The 26,319-nt window shown below is 36.4% G+C and overlaps 1 pseudogene; it reads right to left on the reverse strand.

Moving 5' to 3' along the window:
• Positions 1–11,636: 11,636 nt before the first annotated feature.
• Positions 11,637–24,322, reverse strand: LOC123827374 (annotated as a pseudogene).
• Between the last annotated feature and the right edge of the window lie 1,997 nt (positions 24,323–26,319).

The following is a 26,319-nucleotide window of genomic DNA, read 5'->3' on the forward strand; positions in this document are numbered from 1 at the left end:
TTTTATTGAAATCATTTTCTTGTGAGATTGTTGTGGGTTTTTATGCTGTACTTTAATTCAGTTCTAAGCAAAATACTCAAATTAGTGAGAGCTTCTGAGAAAAAAATTGCAATAAATACACATGTTGACTGTAAGAGAGATTTTGATTTAAGAAAAACTGAAGTGTAAATTACTAAAAATCTTTTAATTGAAAACTGTAGTGAACAAATACAAAAAAAGAGGATTTTTAGCAATAAGAGAGAAAATGACTTGTTACATAATTCATTAACAGGTTGTCTTTTATTTTAACACTGCTAATAGTAAGAGAAAAATGAGCAATTGTGGAGTTATACAGAACTTTAAAGTTTTACCTCAGGTCAAACAAAACTTTGTTCCATTTTGATTCTTTATTAATATATCAGAGTATGAGTTTGACATTTTTATCCTGAATTCCATCTGGTCAAACATTTGCATTTTTTATTGCTATTAATTATCAAGAAGTTGAAATGATGACATGTTATGAAAACTTCCAGTGTCTTTTATAATCTTTAACTGAGAATATATTTTTGAGTTACTGTACATGTGGCAATAAAAAGATAAAATTCCAAGAGCTTTGTTGTACAAGAAAAAGGGCATATGAGGGCATATCCTCTGTACAGACTGAGGGAAAGCATCCAACTTGGCAACACTAATTCTTACAGGATTTAATTTCACAATGACTATTTAAAATGTTCCTTTTCTTGGGAGTGGGTGGGGAAGAAGTGGTCCATATGGCTGCCAACTAAATCTTTTCCTAGATTTTTAAGAGACCTGATTTTTTTTAAAGTAGGATTGTTTTGTTTTGTTTTTACATTTCTGCTGTGACTGTGCTCTCAGCCATTAATTCAGCTGATCAGACATCCATGACTTAGCATGGCTGGCACCAAATATGATTGTGACCATGGACCCTAGAGTTGATGCTTTTATTTCTTCCTTTCTGGGGCACTCCATTTCCTGATCCATTCCTGTTCTTGGTTTCTAACTTCCTGCCTGGTTTGCTGCCTGTGATTCAACACTCACTCCTTAAATCCCTTTGTGTTAACACTTGGCTGTGCTCCTTGGAATGGACTAACAGTTCTGCCTGATTCAGTCTGGCCACCAAAACTCCGACTTAGGATTACCCATGTTGCCTTTGTGTTGCCAGGTTTTGACCTGACCCTGCCATCCAACTCAAAACACACTGGCACCCAGAGATAAAGAACAGTTTGTTTGTTTTTCAGTGTAATTTGTTGTATACTGGGTGACATCTCTTAAGCATAAATGTTAGTTACATTTTATGTATAATTATGAGCCTGTGATGAGATCAGTGGTACTTAAGATACTGTGTTTTCTTTGGGAATGAATTATTTTAATTTGAGAAAACATTAATTAGATGTTTACCTTAAAGTCTTTAAGATATGAAAATGTCTTAGAAAGGACCACCTATACACACATAACACACACACAATTTAAAGAAAGCTGAAAAATATTATTACAGGGTTTTACTGCTCTTTTGCCATTTTGCCGGTTTAACTAAAATTTGCCTTTTTAGGTAAAACAGAAGGCATATTTGTTGATGAGATGTCTTTTTGTCATGGAAAATGTTTTTATAATTTAAGAAATTTTGTTCTTGCTATTTAAATATTTATTGTGCTCCCTTCTGGAAATGTAAAGAGTTTTAAGTTATATCTAGAATCTAAGTTCAAACACAAAATTACGAAGATAAAAACTGGGAATTTTAGCCTTGGCTGTGATTCAAACAAGTTGTGATATTTTGGACAAGTTGATCATTTCATCTGGCATAATGTCCAAGAAGACATGGTTATGTTCTTTCTAAGGACTTCCTTAACTTTATGGTTAATCCATATCTATGAATCAGACTAATGATTTCTTAATCTTTATCTCTAGCTCCTGCCCCAGGCCTAACTTTTAAGAATTGTATAAATCTTCATAGCAACAAATGTGAAAAATGTGTCTCGGGCTCCTGGTAGGGGGAGGGGAAAAGGAATAATTTATAAACACACAAGAACTCTGCCCTCAGGAAAAACTAGTTGCCCAGAGCTTAATCTTTGGGGGTTTTATCAGAGCCTAACTGACCTGGGGGAAGGGAAATATCCAACTGGAGCCCCTTCTAGCCATCCTGTCCCACCTCAGGGGGCAGGAGAAACTGAGAAACAAATGTGAAGTTCATAGTCCAGAGTCACAGGCTCACTAAAAGACTGCAACATAATCATAGGGTAATAGAATGTGTCCCTCCCTCTTCACCACATTAGTAAAGGCTTACTTATAGCATTTTCTTTTGTCCAGCACATTATGTCTGGTTATCAAGAAAAGTCATACTGAAAGGCAAAAGGCACAACTTAAAGATACAGAGCAAGCATCAGAGCCAGACTCAAACTGGTAGAAATGTTGAAATTTATCAGACAAGGAATAAAAAAAAACAACCCTATGATTAATATGCTAAGTGCTCTAATGGATTAAAAAAAGACAGTGTGAAAGAACAGAGGAGGGCAATGTAGACAGAGAGATGGAAATTCTGAGAAAGAACCAAAAAGAAATGCTAAAGATAAAAAATATGGTAACAGAAATAAAGAAGGGCCTCAATGGGCTTATTAGTAGGCTAAACATGGCCAAAGAAGGAATCTCTGAGTTTGAGGCTATCTCAACAGAAACCTTCAAAACTGAAAAGCAAAGAGAACAGAGAATGAAAAAACAGAACAGAGCATGCAAGAATTGTAGGACAACTTAAAAAAATAAGTATAGTGGGAATATCAGCAGGAGAAGAAAGAGAGAAAGGAACAGAAGAAAGATGTAAAACAATGACTGAGAATTTCCCCAAACTAATATCAGGCACCAAACTGCCAATTCAGGAAGTTCAGAGAGTATCAAGAAGAATAAATGCCCTCAAAAACCTACACCTGGGTGTATCATTTTCAAACTACAAAAAATAAAAGATAAAGAAAAAAAAATCCTGAAAGAAACCAGAGGGGAAAACACAGCATCTATGGAGGAACAAAAAAAGAATTACATTAGACTTCAGGAGCAGATATTTAAAGTGTGGAGAGAAGAAATCTACCAACCTAGAAATTGTGAACCACAACCTGTCCCCTGGGAAATCATCCTTCAAAAGTAAAAAAGAAATAAAGATTTTTCTTCAGACAAACAAAAAATGGAAACTTGTTGCCAGTAGACCAGCCTTGGAAGAAATGTTAAAGAAGTTCTCTAGAGAGAAGGTAACTGACATGATGCTTGGTAACTGCATTAGTCAGCTATTGAGTACCGGTAGTTTATAGAAGAGTCAGTGGTCTTGGACAATCCCTTATGCAAGGGTTAGTCTCTTCATGAGACTCAGCTTGATAGGGAACTCAAGAGTTGGAAAATTTTAGTAAACAGTTCATAAGCCTAGCAGTTAGTGCATATGTTAAAGCTATTGTCTTAGGAACTGCAAGTACGGCCTACCGCTCCCACCCACTACTCCTGGGAGGGATAGCTGACCTCCTGGGACACAGCTGGAGTCATCCAAGTGGTGTGGAGAGACTCTGGTGGTGGAACAGGCATGAGTGGCCTCAAATTCATGTGTGTTGGATAAAAATCAGGAGGGATACATTTGTAGTGAGCAATCCCAGCCCCAAGCCAGACCACACAGCTCAGGGTTCCAACACAAGGAAGATAAATCTCTATAACTTCTCGATGTAAAACTGGTGGGGGTTGGGGCAGTGAAGAAAACTCCTGGATATTCAAGAAACTCTGCTAAAAGTGTCCACAGGATCTTAAAATGTGTGCAAACCCACCCACCCTGGGATTCAACACCACAGAAACAGCTGGAAGGGCAGCAGTGTATATGGGGAGTTGGTGAAGTGACTAGAAATGGGGCAAGTGCTGGGCAAACAAACCTCTAGAAGCCAGGCAGAAGCACAGTCCCCTCTCTAAGCACTCCCCACACATAGAGCCACAAAGTAGTGAAGTGGGTTGTCCAACCCTGGCGATTACCTAAGGCTCTGCCCACACAATTTTCAGGTGCCTTTTTGACAATAGGCCATGCCACTAAGGCAGGGAGTCAAAGCAGCTCTATTAATACACAGAAACAAACACAGGAAGGCTGCCAAATTGGGGAGACAAAGAAATATGGCCCAAATAAAGTAACAGAACTAAACCCCAGGAAAAGAACTAAACAAAACAGAGATAGCCAACCTATCAGATGAAGAGTTCAAAACACTGGTAATCAGGATGCTCAAAGAACTCACTGAGTACGGCAACAACATAAAGCAAGAAATTAAGGTTACACTCAGTGAAATAAGAAAAATCCATAGGGAACCAACAGTGAAAGGATGGAAGTTGGGATTCAAATCAATGATTTGGAACATAAGGAAGAAATAAACATTCAACCATAACAGAAAGATGAAACAAGAATTTAAAAAAATGAGGATAGTGTAAAAAGACTCTGGGATATTTCCAAATTGCCAACATCCAAATCATAGGGATGAAAGACAGAGAGGAGGACGAGCAAGAAATGAAAAACATTTGAAAAAACAATGAAAGAAAATTTTCCTAATTTGGCAAAGGAAATAGAAATACAAGTCCAGGAAGCACAGAGAGTCCCAAACAAGTTGGGCCCAAAGAGAAACAAGACACATCTAAATTAAAATTCCAAAGGTTCAAGATAAAGAGAGGATCTTAAAAGCAGCAAGAGAAAAGCAGAGAGTTACCTACAAAGGAGTTTCCATAAGAGTGTCAGCTGATTTCTCAAAAGAACCTTTGCAGGCAAGAAGGGATAGCAAAAAGTATTCAAAGTGATGAAAAGCAGGGACCTACAACCTTGATTACTCTATCCAGCAAAGCTATCATTTAGAATTGAAGGGCAGATAAAGTACTTCCCAGACAAGGTAAAGCTGAAGGAATTTATCATCACCAAGCCATTATTACATGGATTAATGGGACTTACTTGTTTAAGAAAAAAAGATAAAAGCAATGAACATTACAAAAGCAACAAATTCACAACTATCAACAACTGAATCTAAAAAAAAAAACAAAAAACTAAGCAAATAACCATAACAGGAGCAGAATCATAGGTATGGAGATCTTTAGGAGCATTATCAGCTGGGAGGGGGGAAGGAGAAGAACAGGAGAAAAGGTGCAGGAATTAAAAAACATAATTGCATACAAAATAGCTAGAGGGATATTAAGAATAGTGCAGGAAATGCGAAGCCAAAGAATGTATACATATGACCCATGGACGTGAACTAAGGAGGATATTGCTGAAGGGAAGGGGGATACTGGGTGGAGGGGAGCAAAGGGGGAAAAACTGGGACAACTATAATAACCTAATAAAATATATTTAAAAATAAAACATAAATTTAAAAAAGCTATGGTACATTTATACAATGGAATACGACTTGACCATAAAAAAGAAGGGAATCTTACTATTTGCCACAGCATGAATGGACCTGGAGAGTATTATGCTAAGTAAAATAAGCCAGTCAGAGAAAGATAAGTACCATATGATTTTACTCATATGTGGAATCTAATAAGCAAAATAACAAAAAATGAAACTGACATAGAGAATAGTCTGATAGCTGTCAGAGGGAAGGAGAGTTGGGAGGCTGAGTGAAAATGGTGAAAGGATTAAGCAAAAGAAAAAAAAAACACCTCGTAAACACAGACAACAGTATGGTGATTACCAGAGGGAAAGGAAGTTGGGGAGGTAGGAGAGGGTATAAGGGGTTCAAATGGTGATGGAAGGAGAGTTGACTTGGGGTAGTGAACACATAGTACAGTATACAGATTATGTATTACAGAACTGTACACCTGAAACTTATATAGTTTTATTAACCAATGACACCCCAATAAATTCAATTAAAAGTTAAAAAAATAATACAGTCATGGGGATGTAAAGTACAGCATAGGAAATATAGTCAGTAATATTATAATAACTATGTATGGTGTCACGTGGATTCTAGACTTATGAGGGGGATCAGTTTATAAATTATATAAATTTCTAACTGCTAAGTTTTACACTTGAAACTAATATAAAAATATTAAATGTCAACTATAATTGAAAAATAAAAAATAATACAGTCAACCAAAAAAGTGTGAACATTTTTCTTAAGATTAATATTTCTTAATATTGTCTGAATTTTAGATATCTATTTACCAGTTAGGGTGTAGCTATTCTTTTTCCTTCCTTCCTTCCTCCCTCCCTTCCTTCCTTCCTTCCTTCCTTCCTTCCTTTCTTTCTTTCTTTCTTTCATATATTTCTATGAGCTATATTTCATACTTTGCTTTTACTTAATGTTAAGAGATTTAAAGCAGATACCGAAGATACACACACTCAGAGAGAGAGACAGGCAGAGAGAAATACTTTTAAAATCTTGCTTCAGAATAACTTCACTAGAAATTACTCAGGCTTGACAAGAATAAATACATTGAAGAGCCACAAACTTAGGTCTTGTCCAGCCAAGACGCTGCAAAGCACATACTTTTTCTGGACTACTGGGTTTAATCATTGCTGTCACATGAGCTTGGAAATATGCCATATGAGTAAATATTCTCCTCCCACTTGATGCAGAAGTTGGCCTAGGCAGGTCATGCGATCCTCGAGGTTGCCAGTGAAAATGTTTGGCATACTGTGGCAGAATTTAGGACATTTATCATCTCTGGTGAAGTGTCCTCATGACCCATAAGACAGAATGAGTCTGTTAGGAAGAGGTTTGGAGAATACCAGTGGATGGATTCTATTTGTCATGTATAGTAATTATATACAGCCACATGTTTCCTCCCTCCTGAATTTTAGGAATGTAATCCTGAAGTCATTGTTGGCTGAGATTCATCTAAAAGATGTAAGATATGCGAGAAGCCTTAAGGCTTTAGTTGTAGTAACCCAACAACAACAAAAAATAGTTTCCATTCCACTGAGGAGAATAAATAATTTAAACAAGATGGAAGATAGAAGAAGCCTTGTAGCCAGACTAGAAAAATAACTGAAAAAAGGAAAAACAGAATAAAACTACTGCTCAAGGTATTTTGCCAACATATGTGAGAACATAGGCACATATCTGAAGGCCAAACGTTTCCCAGTAAGTGGTGACTCACAGTCTTACAGCAGTATTCCTCTGTGCTGTGGCATTTCATGCAGTGAGAATTCACCACCAATGAAAGATTTAGTTTTTGAGATATTTTAGAATAAAAATACTATAAGAATCTGGAGTACATGACTATTGTAAAAACCGTAATAAATATAGAATACAAAGGAATTAGTGTGCTAGGAAACATCAATTGACAGAATAACTGACACACAAATGTTAAAAAACCTGGAAGCTCTAGAATACAATTATTTTGGCTGTATAAATAATTTTGTATATTTAGGAAAATTCCTTAATGTATTGTAGATATGTATTAAAATACTTCATAGGATCAAGGTAATTGTTAGAGTGAAATAGAGGCACATTCTGATATATAATATGGTGGTTGAGAGGATTTGGAAGGACAGATTGAAAAAGTGGGCATGTGTGTGGTAGGGGGAGGTCCCAGCTTATCCTGAACTAGGATTCAGACTACTTTGAATAGTTTTGATGAACAGTTGTCAGCAAGAGGGCATCTGGCTGGAGAAAAAGATTTCACATGTGTACTTCAGAGATGGAGCAGTTCCAATGTGGGGAAGATAGCCTGGTACCTGTCAGATCAGTGTATATGAGGAGATGGTGCGGTGCTCAGGTGACTAGGTCCAAACCAGAGTTGGTGAGGGGTTTGGGAGGAAGTGCTCTGTGAATGAGGCACTCTTACAATATCCGAGGGTACCATGAGAACTTGGAGTCCTGAAGGACTGGCTTCTTTTCTGGAATGGGATGTGCAGAGCCAGGACTGGCACAGTTGAATGCTCTGCTCCAGCCTATCCAGTTCTTCTCAGGCAGAATAAACAATAATAGGCTAGAAAAGGACATAGCTGAATACATAGGAGGCATCCCCTGGTAACTCAAGGAAATCTTCCTGAGTTGTGGGTGGGTGGGTGTCCCCTCTGGGTGGTTGCCCAATTGGGAGTGGCATGTTATTGAAGACACATGAAATACATGTCCTATGCAAACTTGTCTAGAGCCAATGAAATCTAAATAATTATGTAAATTTGATGTAATTTATAAACATAAGCTGGCAGGTTCTGAGAATATTCAAGTTACAGATCTATAACAAATTGTGCATTGCCATGTGCCCCTGTCTCCTCCCACAATCTGTTAAGCAAGCGAATATGCTGTGCTGTGTATTTCTTCTTATCAACACCATCGTTTGGAATTTTAGCCTCTGTGGTATGTTGTTTGTTTAAGCTGCAAGATGTGTACCCGAATTAATCAGAGAAAAAAAGTGACCACACAGGGTGCTTTTCTTTCATCACATTGGCTTCTTGGCCCAACAATTTAAAATTAGATGGCCTATGAATTTTAGTTTATTTGTTGGAAGGTGTTGCTTTGGATTAACAAAACTATTTGTTGTATTTTTTTCCAAGGGAGAAAATGATGAAATCCTTGTTTTCTTTACAAATTCAGCCAACATATTTTAGGCTGAGATACCATATGGGTATACATTCTTTTATAAAGTCTGGTTAACATTTTTGGGAGAACCTGTTTGTTATTTGTTTCCTGTCAAACAGTACAGTTTGCTGAAAACAGCCTGTCCATGGCAGACTGGAATCAGAACAATAAGCAGCTTCCCAAAGAGAGTCTTGGAACTCTGTACGATCATTAAAAATTTGTGACAAATTTTGTCTTGTAAAAATGATCATGTTTTGCTAAAAAAAGAAAAATCTCATTGTCTGAGGCAATAGATTAAATAGTTCTTTAAATGAGAGCTTAGTCTAACTTCCTAGGCAAAAGCATACTATTTCTCCTCTTTACTTGTTTTACAAACAGTTTACAAATCCCTAGAAAACCAAGTATTCTCCCCCCCATGAGGCTCATGCATACAAAGCATTGGTCCTAATTGGAAAAGGTTAGTAACCTTTTCATAAATGCAAGTGACTAGTAATAGGGGGATACCTTTATTAATTATTCAGTAATAGAACACTGTGTGGCTATTGAAAAGAATGAGGAAGATGCGTCTGAAATGTACTCCATCGTATCCTGTTTAAACAAGGAGGAAATTGACACCTATATCGTATCTTGCTACCATTTATGATTTGAAAGTGGGAGGTTTAATAGTGTGTGTATATCTCTGGGAGCCTCCAGGCCAAGGAATCCATGGTGTGGAAAGCAGGCAAGGAGGAATCATTTTTTTAATTATATAATCCTTTTTGCTGTTTAAATATTTAAGCATGAGATGTTAGTTCTTATTTAAATTAAACAAATAATCATTGAAAAATGTAACCCACATGTGTAGCTTTGACCTTCCTCTGCTCTAAACACATGACTTTAAGCCCTGTCCTCTCCTAATATGCTCTTCGAGGGAACTGGATCATCTGTTCAAACTGCCCATTTCATGTTGAGGTGCAGAACTCAAAGTGAAAGAAGATACTTGACTCAAGACACAGTTTGTAATACTAAAGTCTGGACTAGAGCCCCAGGCTTCTTAATTCTAGGAAAGTGCTGTTCTCACGCCATGGCCCCCTAGGAGAGAGAATAAACAGCCTTGGCTGTGAAACTGAGCTTCCCCTCTATTCTTCCTGGTGCTGCTTGCTGAGGCCGATGTGTCTCATGTCCCACGGCATATGGCCCAGCCTTTAGGCATCAGCTAACTAGAAATGAAACCAAAAAGTGTCCTAACACAGGCCTTCTTAATTTGAGGTCTGTGGCTAAGCTTCAAAAAATCCTGTAAGTAAGATGTAAGAACTCCGGGAAGAGAGCTCGGTTTTCTATGAGGTTCATTGTCAAGTGAGATAAAGAACACTTTTATACCTGAAAGAGACTTTGGCAGCCATCAGGTCTAACCCTAGTGAAGTACACAAATGTCCTCAACCACAACCTTCTTTTCTGCTACAATAACTTTGAAGTACTGGGGAGTCATCGCCGACAACATGAAATTCCCTAGGTCATTTAGTTATGTTTTAGAACATTGGAGTGAATTTGGTTCTTGCTACAACTCATGTTCACGTGTTGTCCTTACTTTGGGACCCCAGCTGATAGAATAGACGCTGTTGGGGTGCCACCCTGGCAGGGAAAAGAGAGCTCACTGGATCCCACACTGAGTAATAGTCAGCCAGTTGTGGCTCACACTGTTTCTGCTGTCAGCTCATTGGCCAGAATGGATGGGTGCATGGCTTCAACAACTACTGGGAGCCAGAAAGTGCTATAATGCCATGTAACTAGAAGGCAGAGAGTGGGAATATTTAGTGAGCTATATTCATTATTACCATCTTTCTCCCTGAATAGATAGCCAAATGTCCTGTCAGAGTTTTAACAATTTCTTAAAGGCCAAGAGAAATGGAACCACTTTTTGATGATACCAGAGGCAACTGAATACAATACCTCTTTTGTATTGTATTGAATTGAATACAATAGTAGTTGATAGTTTTAGGGTGTCTGTCACCACTCTCCATTTCTATGGGTGCCATGCTCCACAGTCAGCCCTTGCTGAAGGGGTGAGTCATGTTTGTATCAAGTCATTGACTTTCCCCACAGTGAGCTGAACTAGGGATTGACACCTGTCCGACTGGGTGTTCATCTGTTGGTTAGCCTGTAGCCAACCCTATTTTCTTAGACAGTCTGTAGTCAAATCAATGTAGGGCCTATGAATTAACTGGTTCTACAGAGCTGGGCCTAGAGTAATGCTCTTTAGCTAGGTTCAGAGAGAGAGAGAGAGAGAGAAAGCGGGAAGAAGAGAGGGAAGTCTATTATTATTTCAGGAAAAATTATTGTGTATTTTTTCTTATTTGGAGTGGAAACAGGTTTGTAAAAAGCAAATAAAAAACATACAAACTAAAGTTCATATTTTTTATGAATATTCATGCATCTTTCAGTGCATTTAAATGGACTACCAAGGCTTTTAGGTTAAACCAAATGTTTCGCTCACTTTTCACACTTTTCTGTGTTGGAATGTGGGCAAAAGAAGTCTGCCACAAAAATTTTGTGGTGCTTAGTAAATATGAATTTGATACAACCAGAAGTGATGCAATGTGGTAGATCAGAAACCCCATTCAGCCTAGAACCCCAACCACTTCAACAGAAGCCAGCTCTTCTGGTGCTTTCTATGATCTTGCTTTCTATTCCACCCACAAGCCTCTATGTACTTCTTAAAAAAAAAATGTGTTATGGGGGACAACTGTAATTGAACAACAATAAAATTTTTTTTTAAACTTTTAAAAATTGATTTTAGGGAGAAAAAGAGAAACATTGATTTGTCCTTCAGCTTATTTATGTATTCATTAGTTGATTCTTATATGTTCCCTGACAGGATCAAACCCACAACCCTGGCATGTTGGGACAACACTCTTACTAACAGAGCTACCTGTCAGGGCTTATATACTTCTCATAACCTACAATGATCTTCATCAAAATAGGGAAGCAGAGAGGAAAAAGATGTTTTAAAACTTTGTAACATTTCTTTTTATGCTATTGTTATTGCTAAACATTGTCTTGAGGATTGTTGTTTCACTGTTTTTTGGTACCTAACACAAAAGAAGATTACTGAATGAGTACTGGAGTTTTCGGCAGGAGGATGACTTAGATCCCTTTATTCACATCCCAAAGACTTCTGTTGCCTTCACCAGGTAATGGATCTAAGATGATGTCTTTTCTTCTCACTACTAGAAAGAAAATCCTTTCCAGCACATCTCGAAGACCAGACTCCTAGTGTGAGAAATAACAATGAAGACTTAAAAGGCTGTCTAAAGTCATTTATGACCAAATTTATAGCTTTTCTCAATTTTTTTAATTATTATGAAATGGTGACTATACTTGCACAATATAGCCATTATTTATTTTGATTAATAAAAGATGTTCCAAAAATATATTTCTAAATTTTAAATGGAACAAATAATAATTTAATAGATTGGTTCATAAAACTAATTTGTTTTCCATTAACAACATATTTTCATTGGCTTCTAGAAAGACCCAAGTGTATACCTAATAGGTATTATACATTTTTGTTCCTAAGCAACTATTCTATTAAAAATATCAGAGGGAAAAGAGTACAAATTCTTGAAACTATCATGCTTATAGATAGCATTTGTAGGTGCCCTTGTGTGTTGCTCAGTTAGCACTGATGATTTCCCCCTGGACCGATGGAAAATATTGAGTCCTTGATAACATTGTTGAAGTGTTTAATCAACCAAGCATGAAGGCTGTCCTACTTATTAGGCAAATAAAAGATGAAATAAAAGCCACCTTTGTTCTTTAAAGCTAACTTGAGGGGCTTACGTTACTAGCACAAATATGCAATTAAACAACATTACAAGGGAAAAGAAAAAGCGAACAAATAAAATGGAGCAAATCCAGTGAAACTGTTGCTGAAAGGAATGAGATAACACTTGGGTTCAGTGTGCACTGAGTAAATTTAAATGTAGAGACGTTTAACTGAATTAAAAGATATCAATGCTTTGGGAAGGAAAAATCTGTTAACATACATTCAAGTCCCACTCTGCATCCTGTTTTATAGCCTTTGTTTAAGTAACAAAAATAGTTGAGGGAATTAGCTTTAACAGTGTGTTGGATTTTAAAAAACTCATGACTTACAGACATTTATTAATTCAACACTCAGAGAGCTCCTCTGTGTTCTAGACACTGAGGTTGTAAAAAAGATGATTGAAACATGATGCCTGCATTCAAGGCCCTCCAAACCCACAATCAGACTCACATTCTGAGATTCAGGTCAGAATTTTGGCCTAAGCCACAAATAGAGAATTCACCTAAGAAAGCCATAATGTTTTTTGTGGTCGCATTGGATTAACATCTTGTTTTATGAACTGATATGTAAGCTTGGGTTCTTGTTGAAAATGTGTAAATTTTGGTTTGGACAGAGTTAAGGTGATCCTTTAATTTGCTTAATAAGAAAGTGCTTGAATGGATAACTTATTTTCTTAGTGCCAAATCAGTTTTTTTTCTTTTTGGTTTTTATTGTTTGAATAAGATTACAAATTTGTTTTTAAACTGAGATTTTATTAATCATTTTTCTTGTTAACATTTTCCAAGACTCCTATGGTAACATACTGGCCAAAACAAATTTCAATCTTTAAAGGCATAAGGTCAGAAGTCCCAGAAAACACTAAGTGAATTCTAGTGTGTTGTGAAACAGAGAAATATTTCATGTCAGCTAATTTTTAAGATTCTAAAAGTTGAGGATTTGGGGCTTAATAAAGTTTCAGCTATTTTCAGTGTTTGTTAGATGCATGTATCAAAGACAGATAAGCAAAGGGAACTTAACTGAGCACAGGAAATTATGCTCTAGCGTCTCTAACATGATGCTGTTTCCTGTCTGGTCCTGAATCTGCAGCAAAAAGTCACTGGGGAATATTGAGAAGAGTGAACAACCATGTTCTCTTCTGTGTCTTGCAGAGCTCCTTTGGATGGTTCTCCCTCATGTCTCAATTCCAGATGTTTCCTGGCATAACTGATACTTGCTCTTCGACAAGCCCACCATAGCTTTAACCCTCTGTCATCTTGGGTGTTACACGCCACTCAGAAACTCTTATGAAAATCATGAAATGCATATACACAGATGTTTCCATAAAATTTTAGGGGCACTTGGTTATGAATCTTTATTAGAAGATTATAACCCAATTTCTTATGTGATGTGCAACTTTATGGCAATTAGGACTTGTTGTAAATTAAGCAAATCATCCATGCGTTTAGTAAATATTTACTGGGGACCTACATGCATTGTTCTCAGTGCTAGGAATATCATGGAAAGAAAATGAAACACCCTGCCATCACAGAGCTTATAGCCTAGTAAGAGAGAGGCAGACCAACTATAAGCAGATAAAATAAGGGATATATAACATAATATTGGGCACATGCGATGAAGAAATGAGTAGGAAGGAAAATAACGACAGGGCATGCTGTGAATAAAACATGTCAAAATAAAACAAATGCAAAAGTGTGAGCTTCCTTAATGATGTACAAATTATTTATAAATGTTATTATAATTTCTTCATACCAGTAATACTGAAAACATAAGACACAAGAATCATAACAAAACTTTTCATTAAAGCTCTTTTCTAGATTAGTTAACAGTTGACATACAATGTTATATTAGTTTCAGCTACACAACATAGTGATTTTTGCTAGATTTTATTCAACAAAATTTTATGGAAAATGCAGTAAGCTTGCTAAAAGTCTTGCTAGCTTATTGTATTTTTGGCTTCTGTAGAGTTAGAGATCATTTAAAGGCTGGAAGGGCCCCAGTTTCCACAAAAGGGAACAAAATGGAAATTGCAGTAAAAGCATATTATCTTCCCACAGCCCTTTTGAGAAAGACAATGAAGTTAGGTTTTATTTAATGCAGATGTACCATCATTAATTTTCTGTCTGAAGATGTACTTGACAGCGGTGTTCCATGTATAAATACACAGAAGTATAATGTATAATATATTTAACCAAGCTGACCACAGAGCCTTTATGTTGTCTTTGGAAGTGGCAAAACACTAAGGAAATTAACAGTAATTCCTTCCATAGAATAAATCTCCCCTGCTCTTTTGGCCACAGAAGAAGGAGCTGCAACTACATTTGTCTGCAACCTCAGGCAGCAAAGTATGCTCTCCTATTATTGCACAACTTCTGAAATATTACAAAACGTTTCACTTTTTCATGTCATGCCAATTAGAAAAATGGTTCTTTTGATGGGAAAAACCACTGCCTAAACCATTGCCAGAAGTGATGCAAATGAACTCTAATGGACTCTGCAGGGTGATCTGAAGTTACTAAAGTTACTAAAGTTCTAGTAACTTTTAGTAAGTTACTAAAGTACAGGGCTGCAGACCTGCCTCCAGTCATTGTTTCATCAATTAATCTAAAGGAAAGGTTCTCTTTTTCAAGTCATGGCAAGGAGTGTATACTTTTAGAACTTAAAATGCATGTTTTAAAACATATCCGCAATAATGGCTAATTTTTTCCCTTTGAAAATGTTTTCTTTAAAAAAGAACACCCCAAATTATCAGATGCTGATTTGGGGAAAGAGGATATGAATAATCAGGTTGGTAATTTACTTTTCCCTTTTATAAAAAGTAGAAGAGGTTGTAAAATCAAGTGGTTGACTTCCCAGCATAGCTGGGGCTGTGGTTACCAGAGAAGAGCCCTTGAAATACTTCGAGCAACGTGAACATCATTAGAATAGTCCCTGAGATCATCTTTGAAGACGTCATTCAGGGGAGAGCAAACACTTTGATATACAACACAACTGTATCTCAAATAAAGAGAGATGACATGAAAGATAAATTTATCATGTCACCAAGGTGGGGGGTGGTGGATTAAGATGGACACAATATTCCTGATCAGAGTGTTAAAAAAAGCAGCATGGAAGACATGTCTTAGATTTTGTTCTTGAAGAATGGGTAAGATTTAAATGTATAAAAAAGGAAGTGTGTTCCACATACCATGAGAAATGCAAGGTATATGTGTGAAAGAGGGAGTAGATCTATTTGACTGAAGAAATTTTTTCATGTATAAAATGTAGGCAGTGGGTGTCAGTAGGTATATTGAGGTTAAATTTGAATTTAAGTGCCAGGCTCCCAAGGAGTTCTGATTTATATTATGGTCAATGGGGAGTCACTGAAAGTTTTTGAGCAGAAGCACAGTGTGGAGAAAGTAGGACATTAGGAAGATTCATGTGGTGGCAGAATGGGCTGGGGAGAGGAGGAGACAGAGAGAAGGCAGCTGGATGGGGGCTCTGTGGCAGAACAGATGTGACGTGATGAGAGTCCGCCCTGTGATGAGAGCCACCCTGTGCCGCCAAGTGGGAAGACATGATCGAGATACACATTTCTCACCCCCACACGTCAGAGCATTCAACTAATGCCAAAAATATATTGGAATGATGTACAATATACAATGGTTCAGTAAATTTTCTTATAATTTATCCATTCTGCTGTTAGGCAATCATAACAGATTTTAAAATCTGAATACCCAAGTATGACCCAAATATTCTTAGCAAAAAACCTTAAAACTTTTATCTTGTATTTTACTATTGAAAATATTTTTATCAGATACTAAAGATACTTCCTTAACTCTACTTATTATTAACACCAATGCAAGGTACCACTCTCTAAGCTGTGAAGGGGAGAAGGTCATCATAAGCAGAAACTGCCTGTCTCAAAGTGATCTACACCTGGACAAAGAAAAAGCAAGGACCACTCTGCTAAATTCCACCTAGAGACAAAATGCTGAACAGTTGGGAGAACTATTTAGCTATTTGGGGAAGTCTTGCTGGGGAAATAGTACTTGAGCTTTGCCTGGAAGAATGAATAACATAGGCTATAAAGGTCTAGAGAGAGGAAGGATTTTGCTATGCAGCCTTCTTTTGTAACTATTTGATAAAAAGTAGAGAATTCTGGAAATAATTTCATAGAAAAAAATTGAATATATGTCTTTCTGTTTCATTATACTGGCAATATTGCTTTAGATAAACATATTAGTGAATTTTAATATAGTTTGTATGGTTAAGAGAATAAGGAATTAAGGTCTTTGAAAATATAAAAGAAAAATGAAATAATAGGTCTTTTGAAGTGGTAAAAAATCATAGTGGTTAAAAGCATGAACCCTGGACAAATTACCTTGCTTCAAATTCTAGCACTAGTCCTTATCAGCTGTGTGACTTTGGATAAATGATGGAACTTCTTTTGTGTGTCTTAATTTCCTTACCTATAAAAAGGACCTAGAGTAGTATTTACTTCATAAATTGTTTTGAGGTTAAATTGCACACACACACACACACACACACACACACACACAACACACTACACAAGGCTGGGATTTGATTTTACCCTACTTAAAAGCTAGTAAATTACATAATAATTATTTCATGGCTGTTGGCAGAATGCATGAGACTCGTGGGTCAGAGACAAAAGACTTCTCTATTGGTGATGCAGCAAGCTGCATGAGCATCATGTTTACATCAGTTCCCTGGAGGGCAGTGCAGAGGATCCAGATAGCTGCTATGCACACAGTGGGTTTGTGATGCAGCCAAGGAACCTTAAGTTTGGGAAATCCATCTCTTTTATAGCAGGCAGTGTGGGGGCTTACTTTTGGTTCCAATGGAAGGCAATACCTTACTCTTCAGGGTTTCTTGCTGCAATATACAACCCTGAGAAATGGCTTGAGCAAAGGGCTGATAAAGCCTTGCATTATTGGCATGCTCAGTAAGACATGTATAGCATGAGAGACCCACAAACTGTCTCTCTCAACAAAGTAAAGCACTTAAAAACAGTGCTGTGCACATATAAAAGACTTTCAGTGAAGACACACTATTATCTTTTCTGTGGAATAATCTGTGCTTTGGAAATACAGTGCTTTAAAAACATAACTATTATGAAATAATCATTGCAATATTTAGTATATATTTAAGTAAAAAGAATTACAGAGAAATGTGTTTATACTAACAGATATTGCTCAAAGATATACTTGCAGAAATTAAAAATTTTGTTTTTGGTCAGTAGCACTTGACTACTTTGGGTCCATTAGTCAATTTGAAAGAAGTTTAAATACTCTGTCAACATTTTATTGATTAACCCAAAGTAAAACACTTAGAATTTACAAATGACTGAAATTAGTGGTTTGATGGCTTTCTGTAAGGGAACTAGAGGCTTCTCCCACCATTTATGCACACAGATTAAGTATGTTTTTTTGTTTTGATTATTATGTTCTTAGGACTTTAGTTTTTGTGCTGTATCACAACTGCTTGCACATATGTAGAAATGAAAAGTCATAAGAAAAAAAGAAAAGGATTTTGATAAGAGTAGGACAAAGACACATTCCCAACCAATATATTTTTTTAAAAAGACAGCAACAACTTTAGAAGAAACACATAGCATTGGTAAAGGAATATTGGTAAAGGAATGATTTCAAAATATGCAGTGTTTCAGCTGTTAAATTTCAGAAAGAGATTAGATTAGGGAGATTATTAACAGAAAAGCCAACTTAAATTAAGAGCTGTAACTAAAAAAGACTATTAAAATGTTTTTTTTTGGGGGGGGGCAATTTTTTAAGGAGATTTTAAAAGAAAAGAAAGTCTATATGACAAACTTCTTTAAAAATGATATCAGCAACAGAAGTGAATTCTGGTTAGATTTTGTTTTAGAAAAAAAGACTGAGGAATAGGTTGAAGGAATTAATATGGCACGCAGGTCCGGAGAGACTATTTCACTTTAGGCCTGCCTTTAACTGTGTCAGCTACACTTTGTCTCTGGTCTGCTTTCTTGCTTCAGCTCTTTCCTGTGGTTAAATTTCTCTGTGGTCTGTACCACAGTACATTCTGAGCTGACTCACCATTAATAATATTATTTGGAAGCCTTGTACTGGAACCCAAAATCCCAAGAAATGTGCCCAGATTGAGTTTGAGTCTTGCTGGCTGAGCTACAGGAAACAGTCTATGAAAGTAATGTCACAGAAATTGAGGCAGTTTTCTTTAATGGGAACTGTGAATTGGGTTTCTAAGGTTTTGTTATGTAACTGAGTAAAAAAGTCCCTTTTACTGCTTTTATTTTCATTTAGGAGGTATGATAAGCACAAACTAGAGAACTGAATATGCAAACCAAACTTGTAGTTAAATCCATGGTTCAGTGGGTTTTAGTCAGTGTGTATTCTTTCTTCTGGGTTTCTATTTAGAACCAGTCTTTTTTAGTTAGCTGAGCCATCAGTAACAATGAGCTGTTATCAATTATTTTTAAAGTGCCATGAATCAATGGCAAAACAATGCTTTTATGGAAGTGGGCATGTTATAAAATACCTATTTACTAGGTGCCTGGTGGCCCTAATGTGAGATGATTCTAATAAATTTTATCTGTTATTGGATACATTGGACAAGATGGGGCTATATATTTTTAAATTTTTAATTTATACTTTAGATAGATTAAAGAATAGACAGTGCAAAAGGCATAATAACATATGCAGTCTGTGTGTGTCTGTCTGTGTGCACGTGCCCTTATGCACTTTTGGCCTTATGAAAATTGCCTACGCATTTTTCTTGTAGCTGCATTCTCTCCCACATGAGCACCTTAAAAGGGTTCTTTCTGCTCACAAACCCTATGGTACTCTGTGATGCACTCCTCCCTCAGACCAGAGCTATCTGGACCAGAATTGGACAGTAGACCTAATTTATGCTGATGATATTTTCTTTCCCTTTCAAAAATTAAAATTGAGTCACTGAGAAGCTCACAGTGAGGGATTGTTAAGCACATAAGCTAAGTAGATATGCTTGAGTTTGGACTGGTATAGACGCATGTACAGTCAAGGTCATGATGTGTAAGCCAGGGTGTGGAGGTTTGAGACCATGAGTCGTGTCGGAAACCTTGCAGAAAGGTGGGTGGTATGATAAGATCTCACTGGTTTAATGGTGAAAATAGAAATTCCAAATTCTGTCCGAAGTTCTTGTGGGATTTCAGGCAAGTTATGTAACTTCTCTGACTTTCTGGGTCTTTGTCTTTTCAGTTAAATAAATGAATTGAATCTGGAATCCCTATTTTTTAAAAATATTCTTAACTCTGTCCTCTAATGATACAGATGTCTGTTATAAACGATTTCAGCAGTAGTGGTCTTCCTTAGGTACCAGCAGCAAAATGCACCATTGAACTTGCTCTACCTTCATTCATTCATTAGATAAGTGTTTGGTGAATGTATGCACATCTTTAGGCACTGTGTGAGTGTTCTGACACAATGAGGACAACAGACATAAGTTCTGCCTTTATGGGCCTTATAAATGAGGCATATTGGTTGAATAATTACACAAATATATAATATGAACTTCAGTAAGTGCTATGAAGAACATGTAGAGAAAGCTAGGACAGCCCCTAGGCTTGGTTGCTCTTGGTGAGGTCAGAGGACACTTCCCACAGGAAGTAATATGTGAACTCAGAGAGCTGAAGATTAAGTAAGTGAACATTAAGAAAAAGAACATCAAAGGTAAAAGCCATGGAATTCCTTATAGCAGTCGATGTCAGAAAATATACTCACTTGAAAAATTTACTGTGGGCTATTTTATTGTCGGCTGGCTCTCAGAAACCTACAACTGAAGGGAAATACTTTGACATGCCACAGTCTCAGAATTACACATAATAGAGACTAGTTGTATATGGAGGCACAAACTGTAATATTTGGTAAAAATTCTTCCTGGAACCCATGAAGAAAACAGTAGCAATAACAAAAACTTTTACTTGTGCCAATGAGTAAAAACTTTAAAAAGTTGGTAAAATACCAACTTTTAGTCGATGAATTATTTAAAAAGATTTATTTTTTTAAATACAGTCCTCTTTAAAAAAAAAGATTTTATTTATTTATTTTTAGAGAGGGAAGGGAGGGAGAAAGAGAGAGAGAGAGAAACATCAATGTGCGGTTGCTGGGGGCTGTGGCCTGCAACCCAGGCATGTACCCTGACTGGGAATTGAACCTGTGACACTTTGGTTCACAGCCCACGCTCAATCCACTGAGCTATGTCAGCCAGGGCAAAAGATTTATTCTTTTTTAAAAAAGATTTTATTTACTTATTTTTAGAGAGAGGGGAGGGGAAGGAGAAAGAGAGGGAGAGAGACATCAATGTGTGTTTGCCTCTGACATACTGGGGACTTGGTCCACAACCCAGGCATATGCCCTGATTGGAAAGTGACCCTTTGGTTTGCAGGCTAATGCTCAATCGACTGAACTACACCAGCTAGGGCTGAAAAAATTTATTCTTGATCTCTTCACACCTCATCCTCCATGCCTGCCCTGGGTTTGGAGTAGATTATATAGTAGTACTGGGGTATGTAAGCTTAAGTTTTTCCTGTACGCATTATATAAAATATATATAATATATAATATATAATACATATTTTATATTTTATATTATATATTATAATATATTATATATTATGTAATATATATTACATATATATTATATATTATAATATATTATATATATTACAATATATAATTATAATATATTGTAATATAATATATAATATATAATATATAATATATTATATAATTATATAATTATAATTATATAAATTATATTATAATATAATATATTATAATATAATATAATATATTATATATAATATATTATATATAATATAATATAATAATATATTATATACAATATATTATAATATATTATAATAAATTATATAAATATAATTATATATATTACAATATATAATATATTGTAATATAATATATAATATATAATATATAATATATATTTTATATTTTATATTATAATATATTATATATTATATATTATATACAAATTATATATCATATATGAATGTATAATTTATATATATATATATAAAATTTCTCATCATGGAGAGCTGGCCTTTGAGACCATGTTTATGAACAAGTTTCAGTCTTTAACTACAATGGTGCTTGCAAAAGTCTAGGCATCTCAGTCAAATGGGAGAACTTTTGATTGAGCAACTGAAGATGCTGGCACTGAAGGGTATGCCTAATTATATGAATCCAAAAGACAAATTTAAGAAATTATTGACACCACAGGTATTAAATGAGTGGATGGTGCACTCTTTTATATTACCATCAAAATTGATGAAAGCTTATTTTAACAAAACTATTGAATTCCTATGATGCTTTAGCATATCCTAAAGACCAGGGACAGATAAATTAGATATAAGAAAGTAAGAGACATTTAGTATTAATAAGTATTATAAAATGTCATCCATTCAAGAATGGAAGTGTGAGCAAACTACAGAAGTGGCAGAGTGACTATCCTGTCCCAGATGGGGTTGGGAGGAGGGGTTGCCAGCCTTCTCTGAAGGCTGAGTGCAGAGCGGAGTTCCCTGGGTGGCCGGGAACTCTCTTCAGGCAGAAAAGGAAGGAAAGGACATAGCTCTTTGGCCAAATCTGACTCACCTCCTTTTTCTGTTGGCCCAAGAGATAAGAAAGTTTTTTGCAGATAACAACTTTCAATCAATTTGATGATAGAAAGTACTAACTTTGAACTTTAATTAAGCAAAATGCTATCTTTTAAAGATGAATTTTATTCTTCCCACTAGAATATCCACATTATATTTTTCTTAGTTCTTGTTATATTTTAAATTTTATTACAAAAAATTCCAAAAATTTGTTTTCTCTATGGTATATAAGCACATGGATATTAATTCTTGATTTTTCATCTTCGCGCACAAAGTCAAAAATATTTACTATCTGGCTTTTTACAGAAGGAGCTGGTGAACTCCTATGTCTAAGGGAGAGATAATGAGGATAGAACAAAAGAAAAAAAAGAAATGGGCCAGGTATGAGTGGCTATAAGAGGATATTAATTTCTGAATATGTACTGGTTGATTTGGAAAGCACAGGAGAATAATAAACATGTTTTGTCATGTAGACAAGGGTTGTCTAAATTAACCATTTTCAATCAAGTGTTATATCATGAAGCTGCAACTTAAGGTCAATAATATTATTCATTTTAAAAAGGGCTTTATTCCATTTTCATCAAGTTTAAAAGCAGGTACACAGAATCCCATACATATTGACATTTGTTATATACCTCTGTGTAGCTGAGAACATACTTTCTTACTTTTTTGTTTTCTCAAAGATTTTGTATTACTATAATTTATTTCTCATTAAACTTTATTTTAATAGCCCTCAAAATTCTGTGACAGATTTTTCGTCAAGTTGTTTCCATTTTAAAAGCTAATGTCTTAAAAACTGCCACACACACACACACACACACACACACACACACACGTGGTCCACAAAACAGTCTCCTTTCCTTCTGAAGTTTTTATTGATGCATTGTAATCATTAATCAGTCTTTCACAATTAAACTGAAAAGGCCAGCTGAGACAAACAATTCTGAGGCCACTCTTCCACCACTGGTTAAGACTGTGGCCACAGGTAGTGGGGATGGTATTCTGGGCAGATTTGGTGACTTTGCCAGCTCCTGCTGCCTTCTTGTCCACTGCTCTGATGACACCCACACCACCTGTCTGTCTCATGTCACAAACAGCAAAGTGGCCTAGAGGAGGATAGTCAGAGAAGCTCTCAGCACACATAGGCTTGCCAGGTACCATATCAATGACGGCAACATCACCAGGTTTCAGAAACTTTGGGTCATCTTCCAGCTTTTTTCCCAGAATGATGATCAGTCTTATCCAGCTCAGCAAATTGGCAAGGAATGTGAGCTGTGTGACAGTCCAGCACAGGTGCATGTCCAGCACTGATTTGGCAAGATGGTTCAGGATAATCACCTGAGCTGTGAAGCCAGCTGCTTCCATTGGTGGATCATTTTTGTTGTCACCAGCCACATTGCCACAAACCATGAACCATGAACATCTTTGGAAGACATGTTTTTGACATTGAAGCCCACAGCGTCCCCAGGAAGAGCTTTGCTCAAAGCTTCATGGTGCATTTCAACAGAATTTTCTTTAGTTGTAACCTGACTGGAGCAGAAGGGACCATGGTGCCAGGTTTGAGGACACCAGTCTCCAGCCCACAGTGACAGTACCAATTCCACCAATTTTGTAGACACCCTGGAGGGGCAGATGCAGGGGCTTGTCAGCTGGGTGGGTTGGTGGTAGGATACAATCCAGATCTTCAAGCAATGTGGTTCCACTGGCACTGCCATCTTTATGGGTGACTTTCTATCCCTTGAACCAAGGCATGTTAGCACTTGGCTCCAGCATGTTGTCACCGTTTCAACCAGAAACTGGAACAGATGTCACTGTGTCAGAGTTGTAGCCAATTTTCTTAATGTAGGTAATGAGTTCCTTAACAATTTCCTTATATTGCCTCTGGCTGTAGGGTGGCTCAGTGGAACCCACTTTGTTAAGACCAACAATCCATTGTTTCACACCCAGTGTGTAAACCAGAAGGGCATGCTCACTCTTGAAGATACCTGCTTCAAATTCACCAACACCAGCAACAATCAGGACAGCGCAATCACCCTGAGACATGCTTATAATCATGTTTTTGATAAAGTCTCTGTGACCTGGGACATCAGTGATGGTCACATACTTGCTGATCTTGAGTTTCCACAGAGAAACAGCAGGAGTGATACCACACTCACAGTCAGCTTTCAGTTTACCCATGACCCAACCCTACTTGAGAAAGCCCTTCCTCCTCTCAGCAGCCTCCTTCTCAAGTTTTTCAGTAATTCTTTTGTCAGTCCTACTACATTTGTAGATCAGATGGCCAGTAGTGGTAGACTTGTCAGAATCTACATGCCCAGTGAAGGTGGCGTTGATATGAGTCTTTTCCTTTCCCATTTTGGCTTTGATTTAGTGGTGGTTTTCACAAAGCCTATGTTCTGGTAGCAAACCCAGTGCAAAAACACAATTTTTTTGTTGTTTTTAAATACTATTTGGAAAAATGCAAGTAATAGTCCATGGTTTAAAAAAATCTCAACAGTACAAAAAGATACACCACGAAAAGTAAATTTCCATTTCACTTCAGCCTTGTAGTCCCTCAGTTTGCCAGTCTTCTCCAGCAGCAATTTATTTTGCCAGTTTCTTACACTTTATATCTGTGCAGATCTAACGTGTAAATACATACAGCTCTGGTTTCTTTTATGCACACTCTCCGTATTGTACTGAATCTTCCTTTTACAAGTTAATGTAATTTTGAGTTGGTTTCATCTCGCTTTCCATTTCTCTCCCTTATTAATAGCTGCATATCATTCCAATAGTTAGATGCTACAATAAATTATTGTATACATACATCTTTATACATGTATTATTGAATTCCTACATTAAAAATTTTAGTGCAGAAGATATTTGTATTTTAAACTGACAAATATTGTCAAGTTGATTTTCAAAGTTGAACTAATTTATACCATCACCAGCTATACTCATATATTGCAGTATATCTTTCCTTATCTCTTTGTCAAAATAGTATAATAATTAACTTTTAAATCTTAGCCAGATGGATGAGAAAAAGTATTCCCTTGTATTTTATAGTACATTTCTCATATCATCTGGAATTGAACATCTTTTTATATGTTTAAAGTTCATTTCCTCCTCTTTGAATTATCTGTCCATATTCTTGCCTCTTTCTATTGGGATTATGTTCTGTTTTAAAAATAAAGTAACTTTTAAAAGTACTATATCAAAGAAAGACATCTTATTTAAAACAAATTTCATAGATGGAAACAAAAAACTCATTGTTAAAAAGTTTCAATTACTTTACCAGAAAACAAGAATTTTCCATACTGAGCTTCCTTTTGCCATATTCTGTGAGAGTCACACAAGTCAATGTGACCTATAATTAATATTTTTTGAACTAGCCTCCCTATTGATTAATCAGTTATTGGCCCAAAGTCTAAATGAACAACTTCAGAGATATAGATCAAGGATAGAAGAAAAAGTAAAGTGAATTCTTTTTTATGTAACAAAGCTAGTCCCAAGAAGGCTGGAATAGTGATGAAAACAGAAGGAAAAAAACAGCCAATTTTAATTCATACAGAACAGCTAAAGATTATGCAAAAACTACATTTGAAAGAAGAAATTAAAAATTAAAATACACACACACTTTATTTGAGTAAATTTTAAAGTCAATTCTCAACACATGTTGCTTTGGCTCAAATAATGTGGGGGTTTTTTTCTTAATTTTATTTAGAGAGGAAGGGAGTGAGAAATAGAGAAGAACACCAATGTGAGAGAGAAACATCAATTGGTTGCCTTCCATACTCTGATTCGGTTGCCTTCTGTACCCTGACCAGGGACTGAACCTGCAACCTAGGCATGTGCCTTGACCAGGGGTCAAACTGGAAAACTTTCAGTTTGTGGGTCGATGCCCCAACTGAGTCACACAGGTCAGGACTTAAAGAACGTGTTTTAAATGAGACTGACCTGACAGTCACACTGCTTTACTTGGGGCCCGTGTTCTTTGTTTACGTACAAAATTTCATGAGGTTTAACACATAGGCCAAAATCCAAACTGAAGTCCTGAAGAGGTGGGAGTCTGAGCTCAGCACCTGTGTACTTGTTTCTGTCGATAAATTGTTGAAAAACTACAGAGATTTATGCATGCACATCAGTATCCACAAAACCAGTAACAGAAACCCAGGAACTTGAGGGCATTGAACTAAATGAACTTTAGATTTTGTGCTTATACGAGAACCTTTAAAGGGAGCTCAATCGAAGCTGACATATGTCCCCTCAGGGCAATTGGCCACACAATCTTCAGAAAAGTTCTTCCAAGGCCACTAAATGTCTTCTCAGTTATCTTTCTTGAGGGATCCTGGATGTCAACACATCATCGCTCA

Source organism: Phyllostomus hastatus, unplaced genomic scaffold, assembly GCF_019186645.2.
Source record: "Phyllostomus hastatus isolate PE091 unplaced genomic scaffold, TTU_PhHast_1.1 phas_contig_86, whole genome shotgun sequence".
NCBI classification, from domain to species: domain Eukaryota; kingdom Metazoa; phylum Chordata; class Mammalia; order Chiroptera; family Phyllostomidae; genus Phyllostomus; species Phyllostomus hastatus.